At 35.7% G+C, this 15999-nt stretch overlaps 12 non-coding genes across 12 annotated transcripts; all 12 read left to right on the forward strand.

Annotated features, from left to right (window-relative positions):
- The first annotated feature begins 243 nt into the window (after window positions 1-243).
- LOC117200354 (small nucleolar RNA SNORD113/SNORD114 family) lies at window positions 244-316 on the forward strand. The gene has a single exon (XR_004481862.1). It is a non-coding gene; the product is annotated as a small nucleolar RNA SNORD113/SNORD114 family (small nucleolar RNA).
- Window positions 317-1897: 1581 nt separating this feature from the next.
- LOC117200322 (small nucleolar RNA SNORD113/SNORD114 family) lies at window positions 1898-1969 on the forward strand. Its single transcript, XR_004481806.2, has one exon. It is a non-coding gene; the product is annotated as a small nucleolar RNA SNORD113/SNORD114 family (small nucleolar RNA).
- An 881-nt stretch (window positions 1970-2850) lies between these two features.
- LOC117200176 (small nucleolar RNA SNORD113/SNORD114 family) lies at window positions 2851-2925 on the forward strand. Its single transcript, XR_004481654.1, has one exon. It is a non-coding gene; the product is annotated as a small nucleolar RNA SNORD113/SNORD114 family (small nucleolar RNA).
- Window positions 2926-4476: 1551 nt separating this feature from the next.
- On the forward strand, window positions 4477-4548 carry LOC117200329 (small nucleolar RNA SNORD113/SNORD114 family). Its single transcript, XR_004481813.1, has one exon. It is a non-coding gene; the product is annotated as a small nucleolar RNA SNORD113/SNORD114 family (small nucleolar RNA).
- Window positions 4549-5430: 882 nt separating this feature from the next.
- Window positions 5431-5505, forward strand: LOC117200328 (small nucleolar RNA SNORD113/SNORD114 family). Its single transcript, XR_004481812.1, has one exon. It is a non-coding gene; the product is annotated as a small nucleolar RNA SNORD113/SNORD114 family (small nucleolar RNA).
- Window positions 5506-6069: 564 nt separating this feature from the next.
- Window positions 6070-6144, forward strand: LOC117200212 (small nucleolar RNA SNORD113/SNORD114 family). Its single transcript, XR_004481695.1, has one exon. It is a non-coding gene; the product is annotated as a small nucleolar RNA SNORD113/SNORD114 family (small nucleolar RNA).
- A 1357-nt stretch (window positions 6145-7501) lies between these two features.
- On the forward strand, window positions 7502-7573 carry LOC117200200 (small nucleolar RNA SNORD113/SNORD114 family). Its single transcript, XR_004481682.1, has one exon. It is a non-coding gene; the product is annotated as a small nucleolar RNA SNORD113/SNORD114 family (small nucleolar RNA).
- Window positions 7574-11990: 4417 nt separating this feature from the next.
- Window positions 11991-12062, forward strand: LOC117200267 (small nucleolar RNA SNORD113/SNORD114 family). Its single transcript, XR_004481741.1, has one exon. It is a non-coding gene; the product is annotated as a small nucleolar RNA SNORD113/SNORD114 family (small nucleolar RNA).
- An 870-nt stretch (window positions 12063-12932) lies between these two features.
- LOC117200319 (small nucleolar RNA SNORD113/SNORD114 family) lies at window positions 12933-13004 on the forward strand. Its single transcript, XR_004481801.1, has one exon. It is a non-coding gene; the product is annotated as a small nucleolar RNA SNORD113/SNORD114 family (small nucleolar RNA).
- Window positions 13005-13906: 902 nt separating this feature from the next.
- On the forward strand, window positions 13907-13978 carry LOC117200190 (small nucleolar RNA SNORD113/SNORD114 family). The gene has a single exon (XR_004481669.1). It is a non-coding gene; the product is annotated as a small nucleolar RNA SNORD113/SNORD114 family (small nucleolar RNA).
- Window positions 13979-14861: 883 nt separating this feature from the next.
- On the forward strand, window positions 14862-14938 carry LOC117200357 (small nucleolar RNA SNORD113/SNORD114 family). Its single transcript, XR_004481865.1, has one exon. It is a non-coding gene; the product is annotated as a small nucleolar RNA SNORD113/SNORD114 family (small nucleolar RNA).
- A 906-nt stretch (window positions 14939-15844) lies between these two features.
- Window positions 15845-15919, forward strand: LOC117200321 (small nucleolar RNA SNORD113/SNORD114 family). The gene has a single exon (XR_004481805.1). It is a non-coding gene; the product is annotated as a small nucleolar RNA SNORD113/SNORD114 family (small nucleolar RNA).
- The last annotated feature ends 80 nt before the right edge of the window (window positions 15920-15999 follow it).

Raw genomic sequence — 15999 nt, forward strand, 5'->3', positions numbered from 1 at the left:
AAATGGGTGAAAGAAAATCGAAGGAGGGCATCTTTATCCCACTGATAAACAAGGAACTGCTGTGAAGCAGAAAGCCGATAATAAATATGAGAGAGATATGATGATGTGAGAATGGTTCTAGAGACAGGTGAGCGACATTGAGGCCTTGCTGGGTTCTGCAAAACCTAGAGTGTCAAAATTGGCATTAGTGAAGTAACGCATGAATCAGTGAAACATATTGAATGAAGAGAAAGTCATCTTTTCTGGATCAATGATGATAAATGCCAGCATGAGTCATCAGTGATGAATAATATGTGACTGGAACTTTGAGGTCCAATACAAAAGAAATGTGGTCTTTCTCCTCATTGGTTTTCATTGGTTATGTGAATTGAGCCAATGAAAGCATCAATCAACAAATAGGCAGATCCATGGAGAGAAAGTCTCCATCTCGTCATCACCTTCTCTGTTTGGTACTTTTCAGAATAGAAGCTCAAGGAGATTTCAGCCTCCATTGTGATCAAGGTTCTCCTTTTCAGGTTGCTATGGGACAGACACCCAGGTGAGCTATGGCCAGGTTTCCTGTCTTGGTTTGGGGAATTGGTTTAACTGTTTTTATTGTATTTGTAAAAGTCATCAATATATATAAAAGGGTTGACGAAGGCCTGTTGATAAACAAGCCATGAGAGCTTATGCTGAAGAAGTGATCATCTAGATCCTGGAAGTTCATTAAGGAAAGTGATCTCATGTATGGTGATAGTGATTGGAGAGAAGTTAGGGATATTCGCGGGTCTTGGGTATTCATGTCTTTTGTTCATTAGTATCACTGATGTAATGATTTAATTGATATATATCAATGAATGAAATAAAATTGGACCCAAGGGGACCAACGATCAATTTGGGTATAGGATGAGGCCTGGGTAGGGAACCATAAGTATCTGGAAGCCTGATGGCAGAGAAGGATTCATACTCTGTTTTCTCCATTGGTTTCTTCCTATAGACAGATGTCTGGCATATATAAAGTCATGCCCTTTGTTTGGGTTACACAATTCTGATTTCATACTGTTAATAGATCAGTGATAGAATGGTTCAAAATATGGAAATAGTATATTAAGAAGAAAAGGTCAATCATTGCCTACATTGGACACGTGTTCCAGCAATAAGTAATCCTAAAGATTACCACCACTGATGCCCATTGATAACAAATGGACCTATGAGGTCAACTTTTTGGCCAAGCATCATTTAGATGTGAATAATTAAGAGTCAGTTTTATTGTTCTGGGTCGCTGTGAAGTTTGAGGGTATTTTGGTGTGTAGAAAAAGAAAAATCTCTGCATTACGAAAGTGATCAATTCTCCATGACTGAGAACATTAAATCTGCAAAGAAAGCATCAAGGTCCATAAAGTTTCTTTTCTCTCTCTCTCTTTTCTGTCATCGACTGTTCTTTCTACTGATTAAAGTGGACACATTCGAGCTGAGCAAGCTATCAGTATTTCATGGTGATGGCATCTTATCATTGCCAGAACCCATGTGAGTAATAATCAAATTTCATGTTATGGTTTCCGTTATTTTTTTGTCCCTCTGTGTTGCATTCAGTGTATTATTGGAAAGATCCCTATAGGAAAACAGAAAGCCAGTGCAGCTTGGTGATAAATGTTACATTTTACGCAACATTAATTGATTACTGCCTCAAGAAAAAAACAAAGCAAAGCAAAACAAAACAAACCAAACCACAACAACCCCAAACCAGCATCGTGATTTACAGGAAAGAATACTACTGTGAGAATGAACTATGGAGAGAAGAGGGATATCCTGACTGCCCTTAGGTTTTGTGATTAATGGGTTTTCAATATTTATGAGAGATTCATTGCCTCAATCAGTACACGATGTAGAAATACGCGAAGAGAAGGAGGGACAGTATTGGATAGACGATGACTACTGGTGGCGTATGAGTCGTGTATGATGAATATGTGTCTGGATCTCTGAGGTCCGATGCAAATGGAATCTAGTCCGTTGTGCTATTGCAAGTGACCCTAGGGGCTGAGGTCAGGAATGAATGAGGGGCTTCTTTGTAGTCTTTGTGTTCATGCCTTTTCATTCTGTTCATACAACTGAAAAACTGAGTCTCTCTTCATAAATATGTGAATAAAAATAAAGATGAATGGCGGAAAACAATTTCCAATCATGGAAATATGGGTGGAGATGAGCTATACCAGTAATATGTCAAGGAAAGCCTGAGTTTCAATTGGAAAGCCATGGCACATGACTGTTACCACTTAGGGCAAGGAGGAGGGGGGCAGGAGAATCGGTAAACATCCCTCATATTCTGGCACAGCAGCAAGATTGAAGTGGTTTTTATTCAACAGATTTCACACATCTGCTACATTAGGTATTGCCTAAATAACGATGTGAATTTGGAAGCAGTGATGAGTGGAGAGTGTCTCCACCATTTTTATCTTCTGCTTTGCTTTATACTCCTCAGGCTGGACGCACTGGACCTCAGGAGGATTATTCTTTGAGTGCCAGCATAGGATGGCATCTTGGTCATAGGAACCAGGAGACCATTGTAGGCATCATCTAGTTCCTAATCTGGGGATGGGTGTTTTCACTAATAGTAATGACTATGCTAACAAAATGGGTTAACGAAAATTAAAAGGAGGGACTCTTTTTCCCATTGATAAACAAGGAACTGTGTGAAGCAAAAACCAGATAGTAAATATGAGAGAGATATAATGATGTAAGAATGGTTCTAGAGACAGGTGAGTGATATCGAGGCCTCAGTGTGTTTTGCAAACCCTGGAGTGTCAAAATTGGCCTTAGTGAATTCACACATGAGTCAGTGAAACATATAGAATAAGAGAAAGTCATCTTTTCTGGATCGATGATGAGAAATGCCAGTGCATGAGTCATCGATGACAAATAATACGTGTTTGGAACTGTGAGGTCCAATAGAAAAGAAATGTGGTCTTTCTTATGTGTTTTCTTTGGTTATGCTAATTGAGCCTGTGAAGGCATCAGCCAACAAATCTTCGGATCTATGGAGAGAAAGTCTGAATCTCGGTGATCACCTTCTCTGTTTGGTACTTTTCAGAATAGAAGCTCAAGGAGATTTCAGCCTCCATTGTGATCAAGGTCCTCTTTTTCAGTTTGCTATGGGACAGAGACCCAGGTGAGTTATGGCCAGGGCTCCTGTCTTGGTTTGGGGAATTGGTTTAAGTGTTTTCATTACATTCTCAAAAGTCATTGATATATATCAAAGGGTTGATGATGCCTGTTGAAAAATAAGCCATGAGAGCTTATGCTGATGAAATGATCATCTAGATCCTGGAAATTCATTAAGGAAAGTGATCTCATGTATGGTGACAGTGATTGGAGAGAACGTATGGATATTCGCAGGTCTTGTTCTTGGGTTTTGGATATTCGTGTCTTTCTTTCATTAATATCAATGATATAATGATTTAATTGATAGGGATATGTCAATGAACGAACTAAAATTGAACCCAAGGGGACCAACAAACAAGGTGGGTAGAGGATGAGGCATAGGCAAGGAACCATATGTATCTGGAAGCCTGAGGGCCAAGGATACGATACGTACTCTGTTTTGATTTCTTCCTATGGACCGATGTTTAGAATATATAAAGTCATGCTCTTAGTTTGGTTTACTAAATTTATATTTAATACTTTTAATTGATCAATGATAGAACCATTCAAAATATGTAAATAGTAGATTAAGAAGAGATGGTCAGTTATTGCCAAATGTGGACACACGTGGGCGATTTCCACCCCTTATGCCCCTTAATTACAATTGGACCTAGGAGGTCAACTGTTTGGCCAAGAGTCATGTAGATGTGAATAACTGAGTCAATTTTATTGTTCTTGGCCACTCTCAAGTTTAAGGGTATTATTTTCTGTAGAAAAAAACATCTCTTCATTATGAAAGAGTGGTCAGTTCCTCATGACTGAGAACATTAACTGTGGAAAGAAAGTATCAATGTTCATAAGTTTCCTTACTCTCTCTTTTGTTTCATCGACTGTGCTTTTATTGATTAAAATGGACACATTTGAGCTGAGCAAGCTATCAGTATTCCGTGGTGAGGTACCTTATGATTGCAGGAACCCATGTGAGTAATAAGCAAATTTCTTGTCATGGTTTCCGTTTATTTTTGTCTGCCTGGGTGTGCATTCAAGGTATTATTCGAGATATTCATATAGGAAAACAAAAGGCCAGTGCAGTTCGGTGACAAATGTTACATTTTATGAAACATTAATTGATTACTGCCCCAATTAAAAAAATAAAATAAAACAAAACAAAACAACACAAAATCAGCATCATGATTTATAGGAGAGACACACTGCTGTGAGAATGAACTATGGAGAGAGGAGGAAAATCATGACTGCCCTTGGGTTTTGTGATTAATAGGCTTTTCAGTATTTATGAGAGATTTATTGCCTTAATCAGTACACAATGTGGAAATACATGAAGAGAAGGAGGGACACTATTGGATTGATGATGATTACTGGTGGCGTACCAGTCGTGTATGATGAATACATGTCTGGAACTCTGAGGTCCGATGCAAATGGAATCTAGTCCATTGTCCTATTGGAAGTGACCCTAGGGGCTGAGGTCAGGAATGAATGAGGGGCTCCTTTGCAGTCTTTGTGTTCATGCCTTTTCATTTTGTTTGTGCAAATGAAAAACTGAGGCCCTCTTCATAAATATATGAATTAAAATAAAGAAAAATGACGGAAAACAATTTCTATTCATGGATATATGGGTGGAAACAAGATATACCATTAATATGTCAAGGAAAGCCTGGATTTCAATTTTAAAGCCATGGGACATGACTGTTACCACTTAGGGTAAGGAGAAGGGGACCAGGGGAGTGGTAGACAACCTTCATATTCTGGCGCAGAGGCAAGATTGAAGTTGTTCCTTTTCAACAGGTCTCACATACCTGCTATGTTAGGGATAGCCTAAGTAACGATGTGAATGTGGAAGCAAGGATGAGTGGAGAGTGTCTCCACCATTTTTATAATCTGCTTCGCTTTATACTCCTCAGAATGGATGCACTGGATCAGAAACGAGGACTCGTCCTCGAGGGCCAGCCTAGGATGGCATCATGGTTGTAGGAGCCAGGAGACCTGTGTGAGCATCATCTAGTTCCTAGTCTGGGGGTGGGCACTTTCGCTAAAAGTAATGACTATGCTAACCAAATGGATGAAAGAAAATTAAAGGAGGGCATCTTTATCCCATTGATAAACAGGAACTCTTGTGAAGCAAAAACCAGATAATAAATATGAGAGAGATATAATGATGTGAGAATGGTTATAGAGACAAGTGAGCGATATCAAGGCCTCACTGAGTTTTGCGAACCCTAGAGGGTCATAACTGGCATTAGTGAATTAGCGCATGCATCAGTGAAACATACAGAATGAAGAGAAAGTCATCTTTTCTGGATTGATGATGATAAATGCCAGCGTATGAGTCACTGATTATGAATAATACGTGTCTGGAACTCTGAGGTCCAATACAAAAGAAATGTGATCTTTCTCTTCATGCTTTTTCATTGGTTTTGCTAATTGAGCCAAAGAAAGCATCAGTCAACAAATCTGCCTATCCATGGAGAGAAAGTCTCAATCTCAGTCGACACCTTCTCTGTTTGGTACTTTTCAGAATAGAAGCACAAGGTGATTTCAGCCTCCATTGTGATCAAGGTTCTCCTTCTCAGGTTGCTATAGGACAGAGACCCAGGTGAGTTATGGCCAAGGTTTCTGCCTTGGTTTGGGGAATTGATTTAAGTGTTTTCATTGTATTCTCAAAAGTCATCGATATATATTAAAGGGTTGATGATATGGCCCATTTAAAAACAAGACATGATAGCTTATGCTGATGAAGTGATCATCTAGATACTGGAAATGCATTAAGGAAAGAGATCTCATGTATGGTGATAGTGATTGGAGAGAAATTAGGGATGTTTGTGGGTATACTGTTCTTGGGTTTTGTTTTTTCGTGTCTTTCTTTCATTAATATCAATGATGTAATGATTTAATTGATAGTGATGTATCAATGAATGAACTAAAATTGGACCCAAGGGGACCAACGATGATGTTCGGTAGAGGATGAGGCATGGCCAAGGAACTATAAGTATCTGGAATCCTGAGGTCCAAGAAAGGATACATACTTCATTTTCTACATTGATTTCTTCCCTTGGACAAATGTTCGGAATATATAAAATCATGCTCCTACTTTGCATTACTCAATTTATATTTCATACTATTAATCGATCAGTGATAGAACACTTCAAAATATATAAATAGTAGATTAAGAAGAAAAGGTCCATTATTGTCTACTGTGGACACATGGGGTTCGGCAAGAAGCAATCCTAAATATTTCCATCAGTTAGGACCGTTAATAACAAATGGACCTAGGAGGTCAACTGTTTCCAAGCATCATTTAGATGTGAATAACTAAGATTCAATTTTATTGTTCTGGAGCACTCTCAAGTTTGAGGGTATTTTTGATTGTAGAATAAGAAAAATCTCTGCATTATGAAAGAGTGATCAATTCATGAATATTGAGAACTCTAAATTTGGACAGAAAGCATCAATGTCCATACAGTTTCCTTTTTCTTTCTCTTTTTTGTTTCATTGACTGTGCTTTCTACTGATTAAAATGGACATGTTCAAGCTGATTAAGCTATCAGTATTCCATGGTGATGCACCTTATGATTGCTGGAACCCATGTGGGTAATAAATTTCATGTCATGGTTTCCGTTATTTTTTTTGTCCCTCTGTGTGTGCATTGAGTGTATTATTGGAGAGATACATACAGGAAAAGTAAGGCCAATGCAGCTCAGTGATAAATGTTACATTTTATGAAACATTAATTGATTACTGCCCAGATGGAAAAAAACAAACAAATCAAAACAATACAAAACAAATCAACACAAACCCAGCATCATGGTTTACAGGAGAGACGCACTGCTGTGAGAATGAACTCTTTTGATAAGAGGGATATCATGACTGCCCTTAGATTTTGTGATTAATAGGTTTTCCAATATTTATGAGAGATTTATTTCTTCAATCAGTAAACAATGTAGTAATAAGCAAAGAGAAGGAAAGGCCATAATAGATCGATTCCATGGCGATGCGTCATATAACTGCAGGAACCCATGTAATCAATAATCTAATTTCTTGCCTTTCTTTCAGTCTTTTTCCTTCCTCTGAGCATACACTCAGTTTATTTTTAGAAAGATCCATATAGGATAACATAAAGCCAATACACCTCAGTTTTAAATGTTGCATTTTTCAAGCATTAGTTGATTACTACATAGGTGAAAAAAAATACAAAAGCAGCATCATAATTCACAAAAGAGATTCATTGCTGTGAGAATGAACTATTTACAGAATAGGGATATCATGATTATCCTCAGGTTTTGTGTTTAATAGCACTTTCAATTATTTTGTGATGTATTGAATTATTCAATAAACAATGCCCAAATACTTGAGGTCACAGAAGTTACATTGTATGGCTGATTACTCCTGGTGGCTTATGGGTCATGAAAGTTGAATTTGTGTCTGTAACTTTGATGTCCTATTCAAAGCTAATCTAAAGATTTTTCTTTGGGCATCTGCCTTGGGTGGCATCTTTTTTTAGGAGCCAGGAGACCAGTGCTGTCTACAAGAGACCCACTTTAGACCTAGTGACACATACAGACTGAAAGTGAAGGGATGGAAAAAAGATATTTCATGCAAATGGAAATCAAAAGAAAGCTGGAGTAGCAATACTCGTATCAGATAAAATAGACTTTAAAATAAAGACTCTTACAAGAGATATGGAGGGACACTACATAATGATCAAAGGATCAATCCAAGAAGAAGATATAACAATTATAAATATTTATGCACCCAACATAGGGGCACCTCAATACATAAGGCAAATGCTAAAAACCATGAAAGGGAAATTGACAGTAACACAATAATAGTATTTAGCACCCCACTTACACCAATGGACAGGTCATCCAAACAGAAAATAAATAAGGAAACACAAGCTTTAAAATGACACAACAGACCAGATAGATCTAATTGATATTTATAGAACATTCCACCCAAAAGTGACAGATTACACTTTCTTCTCAAGTGCACATGGAACATTCTCCAGGATAGATCACATTTTGGGTCACAAATGAAGGCTTGGAAAATTTAGGAAAATTGAATCATATCAAGCATCTTTTCTGGCCACAAAGCTATAAGACTGGAAATCCATTACAGGAAAAAAACTGTAAAAAACACAAATACATGGAGGCTAAACAGTGTGCTACTTAATAACCAAAAGATCACTGAAGAACTCAAAGAAGAAATAAAAGAATACATAGAAACAAATGACAGTAAAAACACACCGACCCAAAACCTATGGGATGCAGCAAAAGCAGTTCTAAGAGGGAAGTTTAGAGCAATACACTCTCACCTCAAGAAACATTTCAAATAAACATTTAAAACAACTAGAGAAAGAAGAACAAAGAAAATCCAAAGTCAGTAGAAGGAAAGAAATCATAAAGATCAGAGCAGGAATAAATGGAATAGAAACGAAGAAAACAATAGCAACGATCAATAAAACTAAAAGCTGGTTCTTTAAGAAGATAAACAAAATTGATAAACCCTTAGCCAGACTCATCAAGAAAAAGAGGGAGAAGACACAAATCAATAAAATTAGAAATGAAAAAGGAGAAATCACAACAGACAGTGCAGAAATACAAAGGATTATAACAGACTACTACAAACAACTATATGCCAATAAAATGGACAACCATGAAGAAATGGAAATTCTTGGAAAAGTACAATTTTCCAAGACTGAGCCAGAAAGAATTAGAAACTATAAACAGACCTATCACAAGTAGTGAAATTGAAACTGTAATTAAAAATCTTCCAACAAACAAAAGCCCATGACCAGATGGCTTCACAGGCTAATTCTATCAAACATTTAGAGAAGAGCTAACACCCATCCTTCTCAAACTCTTCCAGAAAATTTCAGAGGCACAAACACTCCCAAATTCAATCTATGAAGCCACCATCACCCTGATACCAAAACCAGAAAAAGATATCACAAAAAAAGAAAATTATAGACCAATATCACTGATGAACATAGATGCAAAAATCCTCAACAAAATACTATCAAACAGAATCCAACAACATATTAAAAGGATCATACACCATGATCAAGTGGGGTTTATTCCAGGGATGCAAGGATGCTTCAATATATGCAAATCAATCAATGTGATACACCACATTAACAAAATAAGGAATAAAACCCATATGATCATATCAATAGATGCAGAAAAGCTTTTGACAAAAGTCAACACCCATTTATGGTAAAAACTCTCCAGAAAATGGGCATAGAGGGAACCTGCCTCAACATAATAAAGGCCATATATGACAAAACCACAGCAAGCATCATACTCAATGGTGAAAAACTGAAAGCATTTCCACTAAGATCAGGAACAAGACAAGGATGTCCACTCTCACCTCTCTTATTCAACATAGTTTTGGAAGTCCTAATCACAGCAGTCAGAGAAGAAAAAGAAATAAAAGTAATACAAATTGGAAAAGAAGAAGGAAAACTGTAAGTGTTTGCTGATGACATGATACTATACACAGAAAATCCTAAAGATGCCACCAGAAAACTACTAGAACTAATCAATGAATTTGGTAAGGTTGCAGGATACAAAATTAATGCACAGAAATCTCTGGCATTCCTATACACCACCAACAAAAAATCAGAAAGAGAAATTAAGAAAACACTCCCATTTACCATTGCAAGAAAAAGAATAATATATCTAGGAATAAATCTTCCTAAGGAGGTGATCAGTTGATCTTCCCATCAATTGGTTGGAAGAATCAATATTGTGAAAATGACTATACTACCCAAAGCAGTCTACAGATTCAATGCAATCCCTATCAAACTACCAATGACATTCTTCACAGAATTAGAACAAAAAATTTTACAATTTGTATGGAAACACAAAGGACCCTGAATAACCAAAGCAATCTTGAGAAAGAAAAACGGAGTTGGAGGAATGAGGCTCCCTGACTTCAAACTATACCACAAAGCTACAGTAATCAGGACAGTATGGTACTGGCAGAAAAACAGAAATATAGATCAATGGTATAGGATAGAATGCCCAGAGATAAACCCACACACATATGGGCACCTAATTTACGACAATGGAGGCAAGAACATACAATGGAGAAAAGACAGCCTCTTCAGTAAGTGGTGCTGGAAAACTGGACAGCTACATGTAAAAGAGTGAAATTAGAACACTACCTAACACCATACACAAAACTTAACTCCAAATGGATTAAAGACTTAAACATAAGACCAGACACTATAAAACTCTTAGAGGAAAACATAGGAAAAACACTCTTTGACATAAACCACAGCAAGATCTTTTTCACCCACCTCTTAGAGTAACAGAAATAAAAACAAAACTAAACAATGGGACTTAATGAAACTTAAAAGCTTTTGCACAGAAAAGGAAACCATAAACAAGACAAAAAGACAACCCTCAGAATGGGAGAAAATATTTGCAAATGAAACAACAGACAAAGGATTAATCTCCAAAATATACAACAGGTCATGGAACTCAATATCAAAAAAAACAAAACAATCCAGTTAAAAAATGGGCCAAAGACTTAAATAGATATTTCACCAAGGAAGACATACAGATGGCCAACAGGCACATTAAAAGATCCTCAACATCACTAATTATTAGAGAGATGCAAATCAAAACTACAATGAGGTATCACCTCATGCTGGTCAGAATGGCCATTATCAAAAAATCTAGAAACAGTAAATGCTGGTAAGGGTGTGGTGTAAAGGGAACCCTCCTGCACTGTTGGTGGGAATGTAAATTGATACAACCACTATGGAAAACAGTATGGCGTTTCCTTAAAAAACTAAAAATAGAACTATCATACAACCCAGCAATCCCACTACTGGGCAAATACCCTGAGAAAATCATAATTCAAAATGAGACATACACCACAATGTTCATTGCAGCACTATTTACAATAGCCAGGATATGGAACCAACCTAAATGCCCATCGACAGATGAATGGATAAAGAAGACGTGGCACATGTAAACAATGGAATATTTCTCAGCCATAAAAAGAAACAAAATTGAGTTTTGTAGTGAGGTGGATGGACCTAGAGTCTGTCATACAGAGTGAAGTAAGTCAGAAAGAAAAACAAACACCGTATGCTAACGCATATATATGGAACCTAAAAGAAAAAAGGTAATGATGAACCTAGATGCAGAGCAGGAATAAAGAGGTAGACATAGAAAATAGACTTTTGGACATGGGGTGGGAGGGCGCAGGTGGGGCGAAGTGAGAGTAGCGTTGATATATATACACTACCGAATGTAAAATATTTGGCTGGTGGGAAACAACAGCATAGCACAGGGAGATCAGGTCGGTGCTTTGCAATGACCTAGAGGGGTGGGGTAGGGAGGATAGAGGGAGGCTCAAGAGGGAGGGGATATGGGGACATGTGTATGCATATGGCTGATTTGCTTTGTTGTGCAACAGAAACTAACACAGTATTGTGAAGCAATTATACTCCAATAAAGATCTATTAAGAAATATTTAATCATATTTTTTCTCATGGTTTTGTTGGTTTCTGTGTTTGTGTGTGTGTGTGTGTGTGTGTGTGTGTGTGTCTGTGTGTGTGTCTGTGTGTATTAAGGGTAAAGTTCAAAATTTCCATACAGAATAGTAGATGGCCAAGCTCAATAAGAAATAGAGAATTTGATGAAACATTAAATGATTAATAAATAAATGAAAACAGCATCTAATTCAAAAAAGAGTTTCATTGATATGAAATTGAACTATTACACAGTAGGGATATCATGCTCTTTTTGGGTTTTGCAGATAATAGAATTTAAAAATGTTTGTGAATGGATTACTTGATCAGTTAATAAACAAATAGAAATGAACAAAGAACAGAGACATATTCATGGACGAAGTATGATGATCGTTCCAGGAATAGTCCTTAGTGATGAAAACATGTCTGAAACTCTGAGGTCCAACACAGAGCATAAGTAGTCTATTTCCTTCATTAAAATTGTATAGGGAGATGTCAGGAATACCAAAAGATCATATTCTTGTTGACTTCATAGAGTTATAGTTGTTATTTGTAATTGATCTGTGATGGACTCATTAAGCAAATATAAATGTATAAGGAAAAATAGGGTGAAGTATTTTTCTCATATGAACACCTTTGTTGAAGCAAAAGATATTGTGAATAAAAACTGAAAATTCTGAATCCCATTAAATAAATGGGTGAGGGTCACCTCCTTGACCAGAGTTCTATAGACATGCCTATGTAAGAGTCATTAAATTATTCTTTTTCAGACTAAAGATTTAGGTTTTTCTTTTAATAAGGTAAAAAATAAATAGAAAAACAATAACTAATAAATAATTAAATACTGAGTATATGAAATTCCAGAAACAAGGATCTGTGGCTTCTGGTCTCAGTATTCTCATCATCTTCTGTGTTTTGTACTCAGAATGAATGCACTAGAGATAGTTTAGAATCATCCATGGTCACCAGATCTGTGGTTGCCTCTGTATAATACGAGGATGGAGATTAATGTGAGTAATAGTTGAAGTTCTTTTTTCAGTTTTTTTTTTTATTAAAGAAATTCACTGTATCGTTAAGAAATGTGGAATATGAGTAAAGAAGGTAGCTGCATTTCAGTGTTGAGTATGTTATTACAAACCATTATATTGATTAATGCATATATGGAAAACTGAGCATTAATATGAGACATATATTAAACTAAGAATAATTCCATATACATCAGTGCTCTTGTTTTTTTTTAATGCTAAAATTATCAGTGAATTTGTGATTTATACAATAAAGAAATAAAAATGTATGTAGAAAAGAGGGTCAATATTGGATCAATGATGACTACCCGTGGCATAAGAGTCATGTACGATGAATACGTGTCTGGAACTCTGAGGTCCAATGCAAATGGAATCTATTCCATTATCTTGTTTGAAGTGATCCTATAGGCAGAGGTTAGGAATATACAAAGATATTTGTTTTGGTTATTATGACCATGCATTTAAAAAATTTTTATGATTGGATCAATGAAGTAGTCAATATACAAATTTGTAAATTAAATAATGAATATGAAGGCTTTTCAATAATAAAAATATGTGGTTAGTCAAAAATTACTATTATATACAAATACATTAATATATATTGAAACGACGTTTTTAGGTAAAAAGTTATATAAAGATGTTATCTCTTTGGTTAAGAGTGATACAGAAAATGATAGGTATTAGTTACTGACTGAGTCAGTAAGCACTTTGACATTTGATTCATTAAGGAAAAAACGAATAAATAATTACCATAATTTAGTAAATGACTAAATTACTGTGCAAATGAATAGCGGAATATTGGATAAATGGAGAATAAATAAATAGATGGATAAATCTGAATATTTTTATCACCTTGTCTGCTTGTTACTCTTCAGGACAGATGTTCCCCCTACTTCAGCTTCTGCTGTGCTCAGTTGTCCTGCTGCTTCTGTGTCAGAAAGTAACTAAGGTAAATAACAGGCAAGGTTGGTATTCTTGGATTAGGTGATGTGTTTGAGGGTACTCATGGTGTTATTAAAAAGTATTAAATTAATCAAAAATTACTCATAGTTCAATGATAAATCTGAGAAGAAATATTATTTTGAATAATTGATAGTGGGCAGGATTGAGGTTGAATAATGCAAGAGGTGGACGCTTAATGGGAAATGATTCTTAAACTGAGAATTAGGGATATTGAAGGGTCTTATTCTTGGGGTTATTATCAAGTAATTAATGATTTAATCAATGCAAATATACAAATGAATGAAGAGAAGAGACTCAGTCGTGGACCAATGATGATGATCGTTTCGGGAAGAGTCCTGAACGATGAAAACATGTCTGAAACTCTGAGGTCCAACCCAGAACATAAGTAGTCTCTCCCTCTTTGAAATTGCTTTTGTAGAAAGAGGTCAGGAATATTTAAAGATCATATTCTTGTATTGATTTCATGGATTTAGATTTGTTAGTATTAATGGATCTGTGATGGAACCATTAAGCAAATATAAATTAACATGTAAGGAAAGAATAGGGTGAAGCATGGTCCAAATTGAACGTATTTTGTGAGGCAAAAGATATGGTTAATAAGCATTGAAAACACTGATGCCCATTAGATAAATGGGTGAGGGTCACTTATTTGACCAAGATTAGGTAGAAATGCATAAGTAGGCATCAGTTTAATTGTTCTGCTTTAGCCAAATGGTTGTGGTTTTTCTTTTAACAAGACAAAAAATAGAGAGAATAAGAAAAACTAATAAATATCTAAATACTGACTAAATGAAATGTAGAAAACAAGGATCACTGGTGATTAGGTCTCAATATTTTTATTATCTTTCATGTTCTGTACTCTCCAGAATGAATGCATCATTTAGCATCTTCCATGAACATGAACTCTGTGGTTGCTTCTGTATAATAGGAGGATGAAGATTAATGTGAGTAATAGTTGAAGTTCTTTTTTCAGTTTGCTTTTTTATTAAAGTAATTCACTGTATTGTTTGGAATGTGGAATATAAATAAAGAAGGCAGCTGTATCTCAGTATTGAGTATGGATATACAAACCATCATATTGATTAATGCATATATGGAAAACTGAGACTGTTAGTATGAGATGTATTACACTGAGAATAATTCTATGTACATCAGGGGTCTTCTTGGGTTTTTTGAATTGTACTGCGAAAATTATTAGTGAGTTTTTAATTTAATCAATAAAGAAATAGAAATGTATGTAGAAATAAGAACAGTACTGGATCGATGATGATTTCTGGTCATCATCAATATGAGTTGTATATGATGAATACATGTCTGGAACTCTGAGGTCCAATATTAAATTAAGCTTGTCCATTCTCAACTTGAGAAGGTGTCCTATAGACAAATGTTAGGAATAAATGAGGGGCTTGTTTTTTGTCTTTGTGTTCATGCATTTCATTCTATTATTATAATTGGATACTATGAGAATCTATAAATAAATATATAATTAAAAATAACGATGAATGGAGTAAAACACTTTCCAATTACCAAAATATGTGGTGAGACAAGAAATATTATTAATATATCATGGAAACCCTGAAGTTCAATTAGTAATGAATGGTACATGACCATTACCACTTAGGGTAAGAATGAGGTAGACAGGATAATTTGTAGACAACCTTCATATTCTGGCTCAGTGGCAAGATTGAAGTGGTTCGTTTTCAACAGACTTAATACATACACTAAATTAATGATTGCCTAAATATCTGTGTGAATGTTGAAGTAAGGGTAAGTGGAGAGTGTCTCCACCATTTTTATCATCTGCTTTGCTTTATACTCCTCAGAGTGGACACACTGGACCTGAAAGAAAGATTCTTCCTTGAGCACCAGCCTAGGATGGCATCTTTGTTTTAGGAGCCAAGAGACCAGTGTGAGCAAAATCAAATTTGTAGTCTTGGGTTGGGTGGTTTTTCTAACATATTTACTGAATTAATAGAATATTTGAAGTATAATTAAAGAAGGCTATTTTTATCCTATTGATAATAAAGAGATTAATATGAAGCATTATATTGATTAATGCAGATTTGAAAAACTGATCATAAATATGAAAGAGATATAATTATGTGAGTATCTTTCTAGAGACATGTTAGTGGTATCAAGGCCTTGTTGGGTTTTGTGACTCATAGAGTTATAGATTATAATTAGTGAATCAATGAACTAATCAATTAACAATATAGAATGAAGAGACATTCATCTTTTCTGGATCAGTGATGATAAATGCCGGCGTATGAGTCATCGATGATGAATAATACGTGTCTCGAACTCTGAGGTCCAATACAAAAGAAATGTGGTCTTTCTTTTCATGCATGTTCATTGGTTATGCTAATTAAGCCAATGAAAGCATCAATCAAGAAA

The sequence above is a fragment of the Orcinus orca genome, chromosome 2 (assembly GCF_937001465.1).
Source record: "Orcinus orca chromosome 2, mOrcOrc1.1, whole genome shotgun sequence".
Classification (NCBI taxonomy): Eukaryota; Metazoa; Chordata; class Mammalia; order Artiodactyla; family Delphinidae; genus Orcinus; species Orcinus orca.